Source organism: Protopterus annectens, chromosome 3.part0, assembly GCF_019279795.1.
Source record: "Protopterus annectens isolate FY-2018-M chromosome 3.part0, PAN1.0, whole genome shotgun sequence".
In the NCBI taxonomy this organism is placed as follows: Eukaryota; Metazoa; Chordata; order Ceratodontiformes; family Protopteridae; genus Protopterus; species Protopterus annectens.
The window spans coordinates 1050446774-1050464370 of NC_056731.1; positions in this window are offsets into that span (position 1 = coordinate 1050446774).

A 17597-nucleotide genomic window follows, 5' to 3' on the forward strand; every position below is an offset into this window, starting at 1 on the left:
TACTTCCACTGCTCCTTCAGAGATTGTGGTGTCTACACCCATGCATGGAAAGCCACGTGGCCATGGTCCATTAAGTAGTTGTGCTGAGAGCTCATCCAGCAAACATCACTCACATTCAGGTAGCACTCCAAATTCTAGACACTAGCATGGAACTAGCACTGTAACTCCTAGCAGAGGTAGTTCTTGTGGTCGGAGATGATGACATTGAACCAACCAGTATAACTTGTACAGCTCACACCTGTCCAAGATGCCAGGACATAGGACTAGCACAGTGCTTGATTGTGTTCATGCAGACACACACACACACACACACACACACACACACACACACACACACACACACACACACACACACACACACACACACTCTTTCAACATATATGCCCATAGCACCTCTCCCACAAACACGCACACACACGCACACATGCACACACACACACACACACACACACACACACACACACACACACACACACACACACACACACACACACACACACACTCTTTCAACATACATGCCCATAACACCTCCCGCACAAACACACACGCACACGCACATACACACACACACACACACACACACACACATATACACACACATATATATATATATAAATATATATACACACACACACACACACACACACACACACACACACACACACACACACACACACACACACACACACACACACACACACACACACACACCCCTTATCCAAGCAGTACTGTTGACTGCTATACATTTCTTGCTACTGGCCCTGCAAATTGGATACTTGAGGAATATTTTTTTTTACTTGCACACACTTACTTCTTTGGTGTCAGGCTTGCCCTCCTGTCCCACACCCATCTTCCATCCTACCCTGGCAAGTAATGATGTCTGTGCCCTGCCATTCGTGCATTTCTTTGAAATGTTGGGTTGCATATATATCTGATGCACAGAATAGATAGCTAATGTTTGCTTAGGCAGAACCTTCCTTTAATGTAAATTTCTTTGCAAAATAAATGTTTTTACTCCTCGTTTATAATCAGTCGTTAATGATTGCTTCTATAATTGTAGACCCTCACTGTATTTCTAATAGTGTTTTTACTAATAAATGTCAAGCAAGTAATGATGTCTGTGCCCTGCCATTCGTGCATTTCTTTGTAATGTTGGGTCGCATATATATCTGATGCACAGAATGGATAGCTAATATTTGCTTAGGCAGAGCCTTCCTTTAATGTAAATTTCTTTGCAAAATAAATGTTTTTACTCCTCGTTTATAATCAGTCATTAATGATTGCTTCTATAATTGTAGACCCTCACTGTATTTCTAATAGTGTTTTTACTAATAAAGGTCAAAGTAGATGTTTAAGTATTTCTTACTGTTATACTTGTGCAAATGATGCGAACATTGACCTGCTCACTGGTTTGTACATTTTGGCCAGCTGGAATGCATGATGCACTACAATGGGCAAAATCCATAGCTGCATATTGCAAACATCACTCATAAGCTATTACTGACACTACTGTACACCTGCGACATGTCTCAACTTAAGGACATATGAGAATTTTCATATGACAGTAATTAATTATATAACTCCATTGCCTTTTCTATGCCGATTCCATTCCTACCTTTTTAATACTGCAAGTACAAGATGCATTCTGGGGGGGTGGGTGTCTTTATCAATGCTAAAAGAATACAACCGATGCATTCTTGGGGGGGGGGGTCTTTATGAATGCTAACAGAATATAACCAATACCTGGTGAAGTAAAGGTTTTGCAGTCATCAGTTTCAATATTTGTATGTGCTTAATTAGATAGTGTCTGCGCTATCCTTTGCCTGTTAGCCTGATCCATGGCATATTGTGCATTCCTATGTCTGCTGGCAGCATCTGTGGCTGGTGGTTCTCTCTCAGACTTCTCACATGCAGCTACTGGAACCACTGGCAGTGCTTGGGGTACTGGTGACTGTAGTTCTGCCCCTAGTTGCCTTTCTCAAAGCTGTTTCCTGAGAATGATATTGTGCAACATGCAATAGACTATGAGTAGTTCAGTAGAGGTTGCTGGATCATACTGAAGTGCACATCCTACAGTGCCACAACACCAGAGCCTTGATTTGAACAAGCTGAATACATGTTCAATGATATTCCTAGTTGAGCATGGACATCATTGTATCCTTGCTTGGTGGGGTTTTGTGGGTTTCTTATTGGTATCATGAACCAAGGTTCCAGTGCATAACCTGCATCACCCAGTAGATGCCCTTGTGGATAGTCACCTCTAGCACACCTTGTGTACATTTCACAGATGTGCCATATCTGTGAGTTGTAAAAACTACCTGGGTTACCTTCATAGACATGTAGATGATCCCTTGGGCATTACAGGCAACCTAACAGTTTACAGAGTGGTATTCTTTCCTGATAATGTACTTCCTTCCCTGCTTACCAGGTGGGGCTTTTATTTGTATGTGTGTGTAGTATATGCTATCAAAAACTTCAGTGGCGTGTGATATTGCACATAATTCCTGCATGGTTCTTGTTCTCTCCTCTGGAGTGCATGGGAAGCAGATATACTCCCTTGCATGTTGTAGCATTTTATTTAGAAACTGATATAATATTCTAGAAGTTGATGCCTGTGACACCCCTCATATATATCAACTGTGGGTCTCTGGAAAGTACCTATAGCTACTATACTACACCTACTTTTTTCTACTGGAATGGGATCGCCAAGATTTCCCTGGGGCCTCAAATGAAGGCATCAGAGGTTGCATATTTTCTCTACTGTTTCCCTATCCAACCAGTACTGTTCTACAATTTCTGTATCATGCAGTCCATGATAAGTCAAACGAGGTCTAAACACACTTCTTCTTATTGGCCATGGTCTGGCAGCAGTAGCAGCAGCACCTTGAACTGAAGCTTGTTGCACATACAAACTAATGATGGCAGCAGCAACTGTTAACATGTTTTTTCCTAAGTGCAGCCATGGCTGTAATCCAAATAGTTTTGGATTTCAGGGCTAATGACAACATTGAATGTACACCATTGTTTTATAGGTCCCTGCATAGCTCTTCCATGTTGGATTGGTTAATTAGCATGTAATTTAGCTACTTATGATTTTATTAGGATCTTCTTCCATTTTACTTTATTTTGTGGTTTTACCCTAAGTGTAGATCCATTTAATTAATATCAGATTGCATGTTACAGTGTGTGCAGCATGCATCGACCCTTAAATGGGAGTTGCACCTAGTGTAGTTGTTAATGAATCCAGACAGTTTTTTCCAGGTCCTCAGCTGAAAAAGTATTCTTGCCCAGTTGGAATTTCACAGTAAATAAATGCCAATAAATAAATAAATTCATTAATAAGACTCATTCTACTAACTTAAATTATATTGGTCATGTTATGAAGCAAGTGTAAGTTACAAGCCATTAGAGCTGGATATAACCTCCTTAGCATATACAGTATCAAATTGCATGTTTTCACATAAAAATGTGTTGTTTCTGCATTGTATTTTATTGATAAGGATGGTCATCCCTCAAGGTTTTTTTCTGAAAATCCCTGTTATGACATCATGAAATATTAAACCCGCAATGCTCAATGCCTAATTTAACGTATACACTACTATATTTTCAGGCTAAGTGCATCAGTAGTAGCTTTTTTTATTTCCTAGAAGGACAAGATGCCAACTAATTTTTGTAGGTGGAACCACAATGTAAATAAGAAGATGCCCCCCCCTAAGTGGTAACTTTTTTTTATACCCACGATGCTTTGCAGTTAAATATAACTCATTGCTTAATAACTATAATGACACCATGTTATGGATGTGGTTATTGAGAAAAACAAGTCAACAGTGAAATAAAAAAAAAAAAACAAATGCACTATTGTCTTTATTTTTTGCAGTATCACTAGTAACATTATCATGAAGAATGCAAAGAGAAATTAAATTAATTGTTAAAATAAAGTTGCTCACAAAAATGACCGATACACTTTAAAAGATCAGTCAAGCTAACAAAGATAAGAGGAATGCCATTTGTTAGCCTAAAGCTAAATGTGAATTAAAAAAAATAACTATAAATCATTCTTTAAGTATGTCAGGAAGATAAGAACTAATACTTACAATACTGGAACTTATCCTCAGCAATACTACTCATTTAGATCCTATGGAAATAGCTAATATACCAGCTGACAACTTCAGTGGTAATTTTTATACATCTACCATTACCAATGCTCTGCATATTTATCTGCCTCAGCTACCCAAATATATCACAATATCTAAAAGAACTCAGGGTCTTGACTAAAATATTACTGACCTTGAGACCCTTAGTTATCCTGACAGATTAGCTACCCTCTCCATGTTCTCAGTCTCATATAAATTCCTCAGAGATAGTTTGTGCCTAGCCTTTCATGCCATGAACACTCCTATCATTTCTGACTGACAATAATTTCCATTCCTCAAACAGCCCATTAAAAGACCTCAATCTTTAGCAACAAATTAATAATACATAATGGAATCACATCGTATTTCATTTCCTGCCACTGCAACAAACATAAATGAAACAGCATAGTACTCTTGCCATTTTCAAGATAGTTTTCAACAACTGGTTAGGCACCAGCACATTCTCCAATTGTAACCCTCCTTTCTATAGTACAAGTCTCTTCATTATGGTTTGTTGTTTAGGCTATGCGTGATAATGGCCTGAAACCTGATAGCCTAGTATTTACTTCCAAACTCATGAACTTAAATAAGGATAGTGTGTGGAGTTCAAACCCACAAGTTTGGGTACAAGGGTCTGTCCACTTCGAAACAATGTATTATTATTTTTTATCATATTCGTATAAATAGCACAATTACATTGGCATGTGCTGCTTTGATTGCATAGATTAATATGCAATTAATTTGTTTTCTTGGCATTTATGCCATGGCATGAATCTAGTTATACATCTAGTAAATGTTCCTACTAACAAATTATGTCAAATGATAGTCAGGCGGTGTTTTCTTTGGAGCCAAACACTGCGGGGGTGATTGGAATGTTATACTGAAGGGACTCAAAAAAAGTGTTACAGTGCTTACTTCAACTTTTTTATGTACTAACATTTGTTAAGTCCCTCTCATTGAGACAAAGCTACTGGAATCCCTGAAAAAACTCATGAAGATTGTATAAGAAGATGCGACAAGGTCTATCCTCTTCTTCCATTTCCTGTTGTATAATTTATCATATAATGATTTCTAGTTTAATGGGAATGCCATGCTAACTTCACTTCTATTATGTATTCTGTCACTACTGAAAAACATTGTTCAAGACTCCCATCTGCCTGGAGCTCAGACCCAACTTTTTATTTGTCACAGTCTGGTGACCATTTGCTGATCTTGGATCTCGCTAGACCTTCATAATGGATTAAAGACTTGAAAGATTTGTCTCTTACTTTCAGCACTATCAGCACTGATTGGTTTGCCAGCACACCAGCAAATGACGTCCCTGCCAGAAATATGAAACCTGATGCTGTGAGTCTCAGCATTATGAAAATTAAAATGCTGGAGTAAACAAATTAATTTCAAAACTTTTCTTATTGTTTTAAAGCATTTTTGCAGGGGGGCTTTACCACCTGAACCTCTGATATGGCTGCTATGTCCCTTTATCCCTGATACTTATGTATATTAACTTCAAAATAACTGTACTTTGGAGTAGAAGGAATGGTCGAAGATACCATTATCTTAGAATAAGAAAAACATATTACCCTTGTCTACACTGATTTTTTTCCCTCAGGAATACAAGTAATTTTTTTCAGGTTTCAGTGGATACTCAGCAGAATGGCAAAGATACCAGGTGATATCCTTTCAATATGCGACAAAAACTGCAAAGTGACTATTTACAACTATTGACATTGCTGAACTAATACTGTCTCAGTCCTGGCTTCCAAAACATATTCCTGAAATTTCCTAGCCTTCTTTGCTGATTCTGCTTAACTTCCTTTAATTCCATTTTTTTATTCTAACCCAGTCATTCTGCCTCCTTCCACACACACACTTCAGATGACTATGCTCCCAAATAAACAAGTGAGAGGCTATCAGCAGCAATACTCAGTGATGAAGTTTTTCTATGCTCACCCTGTTTAAGTTTGTGAGTACCATTTTTATAAGGAACTGACCAAAAACATAAGTCAAAAATCGGGCTATATTGCAAAAATCTAGACAGTAGAGAGGTATGTGATTTTTTGCCAGAATACTTTCCACTGCTATCAGTGCTGCTTGACTTTTCTAATTTTACCTTTGAATTCACCTGGTCTACCTACTGTAATTATGTTGTTTTTTCTTCCTTCTGCCCTTTGGCCATCTCCACCTTTCTCCCATGATGCCACTATAAGTACCATCGCTCTTTCCTTGCTGTTGCTTACTGTGATTACTTGTCTTTCATGACTATTGCATAACTATGAGGAGGGTAGAAAGGATTGGGACAAAAGACTGGATAAGCAATTCACAAAGAAACAATGGGAGGATATATGCATGTCTCCTAAATATGCAACAAAGTCTAGAAGACTTAGGATTTTTGATTCTAAATGTTTACACAGATATTTTTATATCCCAAGTAGAGTCCAGAGGATTTTTCCTCAGGCAGACAGCAAATTTTGAAGGTGTGATGGGGGAAGAAAGAGATAATCGGGAGCAGATTTTCTGGGAGTGTGGTGCATTGGTGGACTTTAAGGATTCCCTGTGGGAAGCACTGTCAGAGATGCTTGGGAGGCAGATTGGTCTGACGAGGGAGATGATTTTTCTGAGCTATGGTACGGAATTGGAATTACTTAGGCATGGTAAGGCCTTGCTGTGTCTAATAATGGTGGCTGCAGTTACTAGAAAATGGAAATCAAAATCCAAACCATCTATACTGGAAGTAGTGACTAGAGTAACAGAAATAAAACAACTGGAACTGAGATCTTTAGAAAAGGGTAGGAGGAAACTAAACAGGAAAAATGGGAACCGTGGGAAGAATACATACAAGGGAGGAATGAGGTTTAAAGAGCAGCAGGACTTAAATGAGCTATGTAATGTTTGACTGAAAACGATTGGGTAGATTATAAGCGATGTATAATGTTTGCAAGTGGGAGTGTGTCAGTATAGATTGTGATGTAAAATGCTTGCAACTAGGATTGTGTTGGTATGGTTTGTTTTCATTCATATAAATGTATGATTGCCTGTGTTGTAAGTGATGGTTTAATAAAGATGTTTCTTGTTTAAAAAAAAAAAAAAAAAAAAGCAGGAATTGAATAATTTATGTAATGTTGCTAAGGTTATATATGTGAAATAGAATATTTGTTATGTTAATTATAGTGTAATTAATTTTAGATGAATATAAATATGCCTATGTCACAAGTGATAATTCAATAAAGGTGTATGGAAAAAAAATTACACTGTATTCTTGAAGGTTAGCCTTCTACAGCTTGCTTTCATTTATTTTTTTCCAACAGAACATGCCCAGGGAATTTATCCTGAATAGCTAAGGCAAGAAGTTATTTGTTGTTTAAAGGAGTAGGTAGAAAGGGCAGAAATAAGCTGTTCCCAAGCAAATCACCATTCCATGTGAAGAAAAAACAACAGCATTGGCGCTCTGCCACGGTGCAGTTTTCCTAAAATCTGACACATACTTGCAAATGTATCCTCTGAAGTTTTTCATCGTCCCATGGAGTAACAAGGACCATCATTCCCAACATACTCAACGTTTACTATGAAGCATTTGCTCATTGCAATATTTTGTGCTCTTTTTTCCCATTTACCTTTAGTCATAAAATGACACCTTCTTAATACCACAGGAATCGGTACTAGACTCAAAATCTTCCATTAAGACAAAGATTTATCTAAGCTTACAAGATGTGCAATGAACCACTTCCATTCATCTTTTTTATATTTGCATACTTTTCACCTGCAATGATTTAGGCATAGTTCTATGATTCTGGTCTTCAGAAATACCTTTGTTCCTCCTAGATTTGTGATGTTTCTCATAAAGTCAGATTAGTTTATCAGTACATACTTTAATAAATATATAAACTAAGCCTATAAAACTAGCTAAGGTCTATATTACATGATCGAAACCTTAGGTTATCGAACACCTAAAGGTCGATCACAAAATAACAAACCCTTATGATCGAAAACGGCTGTTTCCATGCAAGGAAATAATACCATCGGCCAAATTTAAAAAAATAAAAAGTTATAAACAGAAATAAATTGAGGGGCTTCACCCCCACACCCCCAAACTAAATATACCAACTCCAAAATCGCTCTCAGCGGAGAAATAACAAAATCCGAGTAATGGCCAAATGACTTGTTATCCTGTGTAGAAACGGCCATTAGCAATTTTCAGACTTTGACATTTTGTGATCGACTTTTAGGTGTTCGATAACCTAAGGTTTTAAACACATAATAGGGAACCACTAGCTATATAGGTTTTAAAATATAAAGACCTTCTTATATGAGAAATAAGAAAGTGCTCCTCATTCTGAACATTTACTGTAATTTTTAAAAGTCAGTGCAATGATTTTTAATGCCTGGAAGTTTGGAGGTTGAGGTGTATGTGTGTGTGTATATATATATATATATATATATATATATATATATATATATATATATATATATGAAACATTTCTTTTTTTAGCTAATTTAATAATCAAGTCAAGTTAAGTTCATACGCAACAGCAAAACTAAGAAAGGAACTCCAGATCCAGAAATGTGAGGTGGAAAAGTCAGACTTTAAGTTTGTAGAACTTGTTGAAATGCTCACGTAACAAAGTTTATTTAAACAAACTTACAGACTTGCAGGACTACTATCCAAAACAAATCTGTAAATACAATATAGTCCCCTTGCATAAATTATTGTTGGATTTTACAGAGAAGATTCATTTGAATTCCAGAATTATATATCAGTACTTGTTCTATTAATTGCAATAATGAGACATAGAAACCACTGTTTTGAGCTAATCCCTTTGTTTCGCTGCATTATTCATTATTATATATTGTGTGATGTTATTTAAAAGCATTTGAACTATAATATATATGAAAAAAATAAAAATGTTCCAATAACTGGAAATCCATTTGTTTAAATATATTACATGTTTGTTTATATCACTTGTGTAAGTCACTTGATTTGTTAAGCAGCTAGTGCAAATAACTAAGATTCTGAGCTGCTTCCTGTACCTCAGAGTACAGGACTTGACTGTTTCTACCTTCATTTGTCTACTGTGTTACCTTGAGTAAATCACTTGAGTGTTCATGAGTCACCACTGAAAAAGATCACACATGGTGGGCTTAATCAATCAAAATGTATACCATAAAAAAATCAAAGTAATTGATGTTATTCTGTAATAAACTACTTGCTCGTCATGTTTTCCTAGTCTTATGCCTTCTCTGCAGGGCTAGCACCATATTATGATACAGTGTTACCACTGGTAACAGGGTGCCAAATCTTCATGACTTGATGAACCTAACATCTGGCAGCATCTGATTCTGTCAAAATCTTACATTGTTCTGCTGAAGTGTTTTAACTCTTAGCAGCATATTTTACCTCTCTCAGGTAGTTACTAGACATGTTGTTAAGGAGAACATTGAGGAGTCTGTTTCAGTTTCCCAATTACCCTAGAGCACTCACTAGTTAAGTAATTTTCTCAGAATCAAACAATAGACAAATGGAGATTGAGGTTATCAAACACTAGACTACAAAAGTCATCTTGTTAATAGCTCATAGGCTTAGCTGTAAAAATGCAAAGAAAGTGGTTACTTGCAAGTGCTCATGAACATCTGTTACAAAAAAATATTAGCTTCTTATAATTTATACTTCTGTTTAGTAAACGTACACATAGTGTGAGCTTCCATTTTTAGATTCATGAAATATTCATAGGTTTATGCCACCCAGTACACTTTTTTTTAGTAATATAAAACTTCACAAAAACTCTACACAAAGATGTCAAAAGCTGAATAGAGGCAACTACACTCACCAGGAATAAGTACAGAACTAAATAAAAAAAAAAAAAGAAAAAAAAAAACAAGCCACTCCGGTGGAATCTCATCATCAATAGGGTGTATAACAGAAGGAAGAAAATCTTGGCAAAAATTAGGAAGTGTAGCACCCATCAGGATAAAAGTTGGATGAAAGCACTCTCTTTAAGCTAAACAAATGACTCAGAAGACAAATAAAGTTTACCAAACCCAAATTTGAGGTAAATTTAGCCTCCAAGGTCAAGGACAACCACAAGGCATTCTTTAGAAAACCTACTGGTAGACAAATTCAGCTTTAACATTACCCCCCTCCCCTGAGTCTCCCCTCAGGAAACACCATCAAGTATAAGTACCCCTACCATCACTAGAAAACAGGTCCTCTTTGCTCTCTCTAAGGCCAAGAACATGGCACTGATGGGCCCAAACAATATCCCAGACTGCCTTCTAATCACATGGAACAAGACATATCAGGCCCACTGGAATCACTATTTAACCATAGCCTTAAAACAGATTTCATGCCTGATGAATGGAGAACAGCAACCATCATCCCTCTGCACAAAGTTGGGCTATCAACAAACCCTGGAAACTACAGACGCATACATTTCAGTAGTGTCATATGCAAAACCATGGAAAGAATCATAATGGAACTGATCAGTAATGATGTAGGAAACCTCTAGTCACTGGACTCAACCCAGTTTAGTTTCATCAAGGGCAGGTCATGCCTACTCAGTCTGGTGGACCTTTTTGAGAAGGTCACCAAAGCACTGGATGAGGGCAAAATGGTCTACACTGCCTATCTTGACCTGACCAATGTATTTGACACACTATTTTGACTTGGCCATTGTTGAAAAACTCAAGAGGTTAGGTACAAACCCTTCTATCAACTTATGGATAGCCAACTGGTTCACAGGCAGGACCCAGAAATTTAGAATTATCTATAGAAAGAAGCCAGACATAAGCAGTTTCTCAGGAATTGGTCCAGGGGCCACACTTTTTTGATATCTACTTCTCAGAAGTCAAGGCCAATGTCAAGGAGCTGTCATAGAATCCCCATCCAACACAAATGTGTTCCAAGAAGGGCTGACAAAGACAAATAACTTCTGTCAAAGCAATGGACTAAAACAAAATGCATAATGGTATCCTTCTGGAAGTCATCCATCCCCTGTAACTATTATATTGACAACACAATCCTAAAAGTCAACACAGTAGTTATGGACTTGGGGACACATATTGACAGTAATTTAACATTTGACCATCAAGTGCCTACAGCAATGAAGAAATCATTCTATGTTGTGAAACTTATAAACAAAGATATGGCACCTAGGTCCAGACAGGTCATCATTCCACTGTATTCAGTAGTCATCAGACCTATCATTTAGTACAATGTCCCCTGTGGTATGCACCTAACCAGAAACATCCAACAACTGGAACATCTACAAGGGTTCCTCGGTAAACGTATACCGGATGTAAGTAACATATCATGCAGATCACCTGAAAGCTGTATCCCTGTATTCTGTCTCCTACTGGTTGTTGAGGGGGGAGCTTTGACTGGCATAAAAGGTATTGTTATATCTCATCCTGATGGACCTCCTGCACATCTACAAAATAAGCAGCACCACAATTACCCATTCTAAAGACTTTCCCCAGAATTCATGAAGCCCTGCACAATGTGCAGAAGCTGCTGTACACAATATGTCCGCTGAGTGATTCAGCAAAGGGCTCATGGGACGTGCATGAGTGCTTCTACACTATTCCTGCATGGACACTACTGCCTTATGATAATTACCTAATTTACTGGTGGAAACCATGCAAATGAGGTGAATTAGTGATTTAGTAAGCAGGCAGGCGTTCGCGCAGGAATAGTGTAACCTGCAGAAATGTATTCAGTTACTAGCTGAATACATTTCTGCAAATAAGAAAATGGAGGCCTGACAGCCTCAAATAAAGCATATTTTCCATTTATTAGGCATGACAATGGCCAAATATATGATCATTGGCATGAAAAATTGTTTTTTTTTTTTTTAAATAAAACTTTTACTTTTTTGACCGATTTTGGCCCTTTAAGCATAGAACAGTGGCATACAAATGGGATCATGCCAAAAATACAAAAACAAGGGGAAAAATCAAACTTGAGAGTCATCCGCATTTTGCCATAATAGTCAATGGCATGCAAAATGAAAACAATACCAGGGTATAGATGTTGCTAAGGGGAAAGGCTCAGTGTAAGTGTCATAACTCAGGAGTAAGGCAGTGGTGTATGCACATGAGGGGATTTATATAGAATAACAAATTTCTTCTAAGTGTCAGACTGCACCTAACCTTGTAGGTGCTCCAACACCATGGTGTAGACAGGAGGAGCATCTAACATGAAAAGGGAGTGTGTCATGATTGCTGTAAGCACACTGGAGCTCGGTGGCTCATGTTTGCCGTTAGTTAAGTACAGCTAAGGCAGGGAGTGTGTCAGAGGCTGTAGTTCCCTATTCCATGAAATGCAGAGTGTGTTCACATCTAGGAAGGGACAGTTCTGCTTAAAACTGTTTACTTTAGCTAAATGAGCCTAAATAAAAAAACAAAACAAACAAACAAAAAAAAAACACAGGAGATACCAGAACTGTTCATATTTGAGCAGCAGGAGTGTGCAGCGTGCATCAGGGCTTAAAAGGGGTGGAAATGGGAAGGGGAAAGTGCAGAAGGAAGGTAATCAAAGAGAACAAGCATAGCTGGCAGGTAAAATGTATCAGAATCAGACAATTACACAGGCAGCAGCCCAGAATGTTACTATAAACTATGCAAACACCTTTCATTCTGGTTTTTCCACAAACTCTACACCACTGGTGTACACATTCGGGGGAATTTTAAACTGACAAATCGAACATGTTAGGGGCTGCTGTTGCTCTGCTCTGTCAGCATGTGCTAGTGACTGAGGCTGGTGAGGAGGAAAATGCTGACAACCAACTCAGACTGAGGAAAAGGAGAAGAGTGTTCAGACACAGGGTAACCTACCAGGGGCTACATGATCTGGAGATAGTAGAGTGATACAGGATGGACAGGGACATACTTCAGCAACTTGTTGAGCTGTGCCGGCCTCACCTCAGAGCCAGAACCAACGGAGGGGAACCCATCCCAGTGGATACCAAGGTATGTGTAGCCTTAAAAATTAGCTACAGGTACTTTCCAAAGACCAACTGGGGATATCATGAAAGGGGGGGGGTGTCACAGGCATCTGCGTACAGGATACTCCGCCAGTTCCTGGATGCCATGTGAACAAATGCCACTGAGCACATTCACTTTCCCAGCATCCATGAGGAGATGACCAGTAATATGCATCTCTTCCACCATGTAGCAGATTACCCAGAGGTACTGGGTGCCATAGTCTGCATGCACATCTACATCAAAGCACCACCTGGTGAATGGGGCAGGATCTACATAAACCGCAAGGGCTTCCCCTCCATCAACTGCAAAGTCATGTGCAATGCCCAGGGCATTATCATGAATATGTGTGCTGGCAGCCCTGGAAGCTATCACGGCTCCCACATCTGGCATTCATCACAGCTGTAACAGGCATTTGCCAGTGGGGACAACCCATATGGCCAGCTGGAGGGGGATGCTGGCTACTCACTGGAGCCATGGCTGATGGCGCCCATCAGAAATGCACACACATCTACACAAGAATGCCATAATGAGGCATACACACAAACCAGGATCATTATAGAGCGTATGTTTGGGATGCTCAAGTCACGGTTCTGCTGCATTGACATATCCGATGGAGCCTTGCAGTACTCTACAGCCACATGTGCACACATGTTCATAGTATGTGCCATGCTACACAATATGATCCTGCAGAAACAGGTGCAGCAAGAAAAAAATGGGGAAGGACCACCCAACCCACCAGCATTGCCAAGGCCTCCACAGGCACAGAGTGACTCAGAGGAGGAACATCTTGAGCCTGCCCCTATAGGCAGATGGGGTATGCCCAGTATGCCCTGTCCTTTGCAAAAAGGCAATGCATAGCACATACACTGACACTGCAGGGCCCCAGGAGCTGATCTCTCTCTGACTCGCACACACAGTAAAATGGATGCCAAACATCACACCAACTATACATGACCATGTATAGGCAGTGTATTGCATGCATCTGACATAGTCAGCCCTCAAGGACAACCCTCACAACAGCTGCAGACACAACATAATCCAGTATCTGTAACAAAAATAAACGAATGGAGTGGAATTTTCTGACAGCATATCTACGGTATTGATTCAGCATGTAAGGGAATGGGGTGGCTAACTGGGATAGCAGTAGACAACTGACAACTCTGTGGGACAGCAAGAAGTGTATCCCCAGTACTGCCATATCCACACCATGCAGTACCACCCTAGTTGACAAATACCACTGCAGTATATGTGGTGAGCCAAATAACTGGGGGGGGGTCATAGGTCACATGCATGCATGTCAAAGTGGGGGTCCCATACCCACCACTAGCCCCACCCAGCAGATCAGCTGTAAACATACAGAATTCCAGGCAAAGGTCGCCACATGGTGACATCCATGAAATCCTGACCCACAGACTTTTACACAGTGATATCACAGCAGGTCTGGCAGTGGCAGTATGGCTTTGAAAGTTAAGAAGTCTGAAATGACAAATGTCTATGCCAGAACAATCTGACGTGCAGTTGATACTGTTATGCCTGTAGTCTGAAAGACTGGGTACACCACTATGCTAAATGGGACCAAAATGTTAAGCAAATATCAGCACAGTCTGTGCAGATGTGTATTGTGGACAGTTGTGTCACCCCCCCCCCACATAGTCCCATAAAAATGCAGTAACATGTTCCCAGCCTTAAGCAGCATCCAGCTGTCACACAGAGTGATGGTGCAATAGTAACAGAAAGCAGTTGTCAGAAACACCCACATTCAACTTTTCTGGTGCCATCCCATGGGTGTCTACTGCCAGCAGCCTGGGAAGATATGATCATCAGAATGCATTGCCTTGCGGCAGTCTACATCTGTCACATCTGGCCTACAGGCCTCTGGCAAATGCCTATGCCTCACCCACATTGCCCTGTTAGGGAGTGTCATTGGGTCGATAACATCAACATAACACAGCCCACAAAATGCAAAGAAAGGCCATGATGATAAATGCTAGTAGGAAACCTGCCAGCCTCAGGGATCCAGAAATCTGGACAAAGCCATGAATAATGGGGTGATGAAGGTCCAAAGAGGAGGACATCTGGGAAATACTGCTCTAATGTTATAAAGTTGATGGAATGATTTGTATTAGCATGGAATGTCTGATGGGTACAAAGTCTGAAACTGCAATGTCAACTGTCAGTAATATATGACTTCAACCCTGAATGACTTGCAAAACACGTTTCCTTGAAAACCACACTTGTTTGGGTAACCAACAAGATATATGAGTCATGGATGTGGACATTCTGTGATACTGTACAGTCGACAGGCAGGGCTAGGAGTTTAAACATGGGAATGCACTCACTGCAGGCAGTCCTAACCCTGGAAGATGGTGACATTTATGCACAAACACAACCCTGAGCCACAACCATGGGGAGTAAAACACCCTTCCCTAATCACTCATCCTATGCAACATCCTGACCCCAATATGTGGCCATTCAAGCAAAATGAGGTGGACCATACATATATGTGTGATAAACACACACACACCTCCAGGCTTGTCAAACTGTCTGACACACAAGACCGTCCAAGTGCAGTCAACCATTGAGGAGAACCCAATGCAAAGTACTGGTAGCTATAGGCAAACATATCTGAGCCAGGACACCCCCCCCCCACATATCCTTCCCTACAAATCTATCTGGAGTCTGCCTGCCACCCTGATCTGTCTGACTTATATTACACAACTGTGGACTGGAAATCAGACCAGGCCAGAACATAAATGCACAGAGATTCCACCATTGTAATATATCACCAAGGCGCTGGACCATTTCCACAACTCCACCAGTCAATTGCTTGTAGGCACACCTCTCAACAGGCTGGATTGTGCAAGAATGCCTAGCATTTGGCCCATAAACCTGGTGTGTATCATCCATCCTGCATTCCTCTGGTAAGTCACTGTGATGATCTGAGGAGGTATGTCACAAGGTACTGAAACAATACACAACAGTGTCAAATAGCATATATGACAGATGTCTGCTAAAACAAGCCCTGTAACCATATCAACCTATACATTATTGAGGGAAGTTGTCATAATCACTTGTATGGCCCATTGTCTCCACATTTTGATAGGCTATCTCCAGATATCCTGCACCAACAGGTTGAGAGGTATGGCTGTAGCACAAAACAAACTGGATTAGAGTGCAAAAATCCCTGGCATGGAGTCCCACGTGTACTATAGAAGGAAACACTGAGCATGCTCATACACTTCGAGAAATATCAGCAGGATACAGGAATGAACAGGCTTTCCCCACTCAATGCAATTCCCATTGCTCTACCTAAGCAGTCCTGAAGATGTCTGTCACCATAGACGTCACTTTTGTCAGATCCAGCCCTATAATCTGTGTGATGCATGTGATAACTACATAACACTATAGTACAAACAACTAGTTAGGTAGGAGTACTAATCTCAGACCTGGCAAATGTAAAAGTGTGTGTGTGTGTGTGTGTGTGTGTGTGTGTGTGTGTGTGTGTGTGTGTGTGTGTGTGTGTGTGTGTGTGTGTGTGAGTGATTACAACTGGGTCCATTCACACCCAATACACTTCCCCTTTCACTACTTTAGCAGTCCTGCAGATATCAGTCACCTTAGAAGTGTGTTCCATCAGGCTGCAGTCCCATAAGCTCCGTGGCGCGCGCGCGTGTGTGTGTGTGTGTGTGTGTGTGTGTGTGTGTGTGTGTGTGTGTGTGTGTGTGTGTGTGTGTGTGTGTGTGCATAACAATATAGTACAAATAACTAGTTAGGTATGAGTTTTAATCTCAGTCCTGGTAAATATAAAATGTGTGTGTGTTTACAACTAACAGCATTTGGGTCCATTGAATCCCAGTACTCTTTGCCTTTCCCTACATTAGCTGTCCTGCAAATATCAGTCACCTTAGAAGTGTCTTACATCATTAGACTCAGCCCCACAAGCTCTGTGGTGTGTGCAATATCTGCATAACACTATAGTACAAATATCTAGTTAGGTAGGAGTTCTAATCTCAGTCCTGGCAAATGTAAAAGTGTGTGTGTGTGTGTGTGTGTGTGTGTGTGTGTGTGTGTGTGTGTGTGTGTGTGTGTATGCATGTGTTTACAACTAAAAGCTTTTGGGTCCATTCAAAGCCAGTACACTTCCTCTTTCCCTACTTTAGCAGTCCTGCAGATATCAGTCACCTTAGAAGTGGCTTCCATCAGGCCTTAGCCCCATAAGCTCTGTGCTATATGTGATAACTTTATAACACAATAGTACAAATAACTAGTTATGTAGGGGTTCTAATCCCAGTTATGGCAAATGTGAGTGTGTTTGTGTCCGTGTGTGTGTGTGTGTGTGTGTGTGTGTGTGTGTGTGTGTGTGTGTGTGTGTGTGTGTGTGTGTGTGTATATGTGTACTTTAAAGTATTTTGTGGCCTCTCCCACACAGTACATCACCAATTTCCATACTTTACAAGGGCTGGTGATGTTTCTCACCTCAGAAGTACC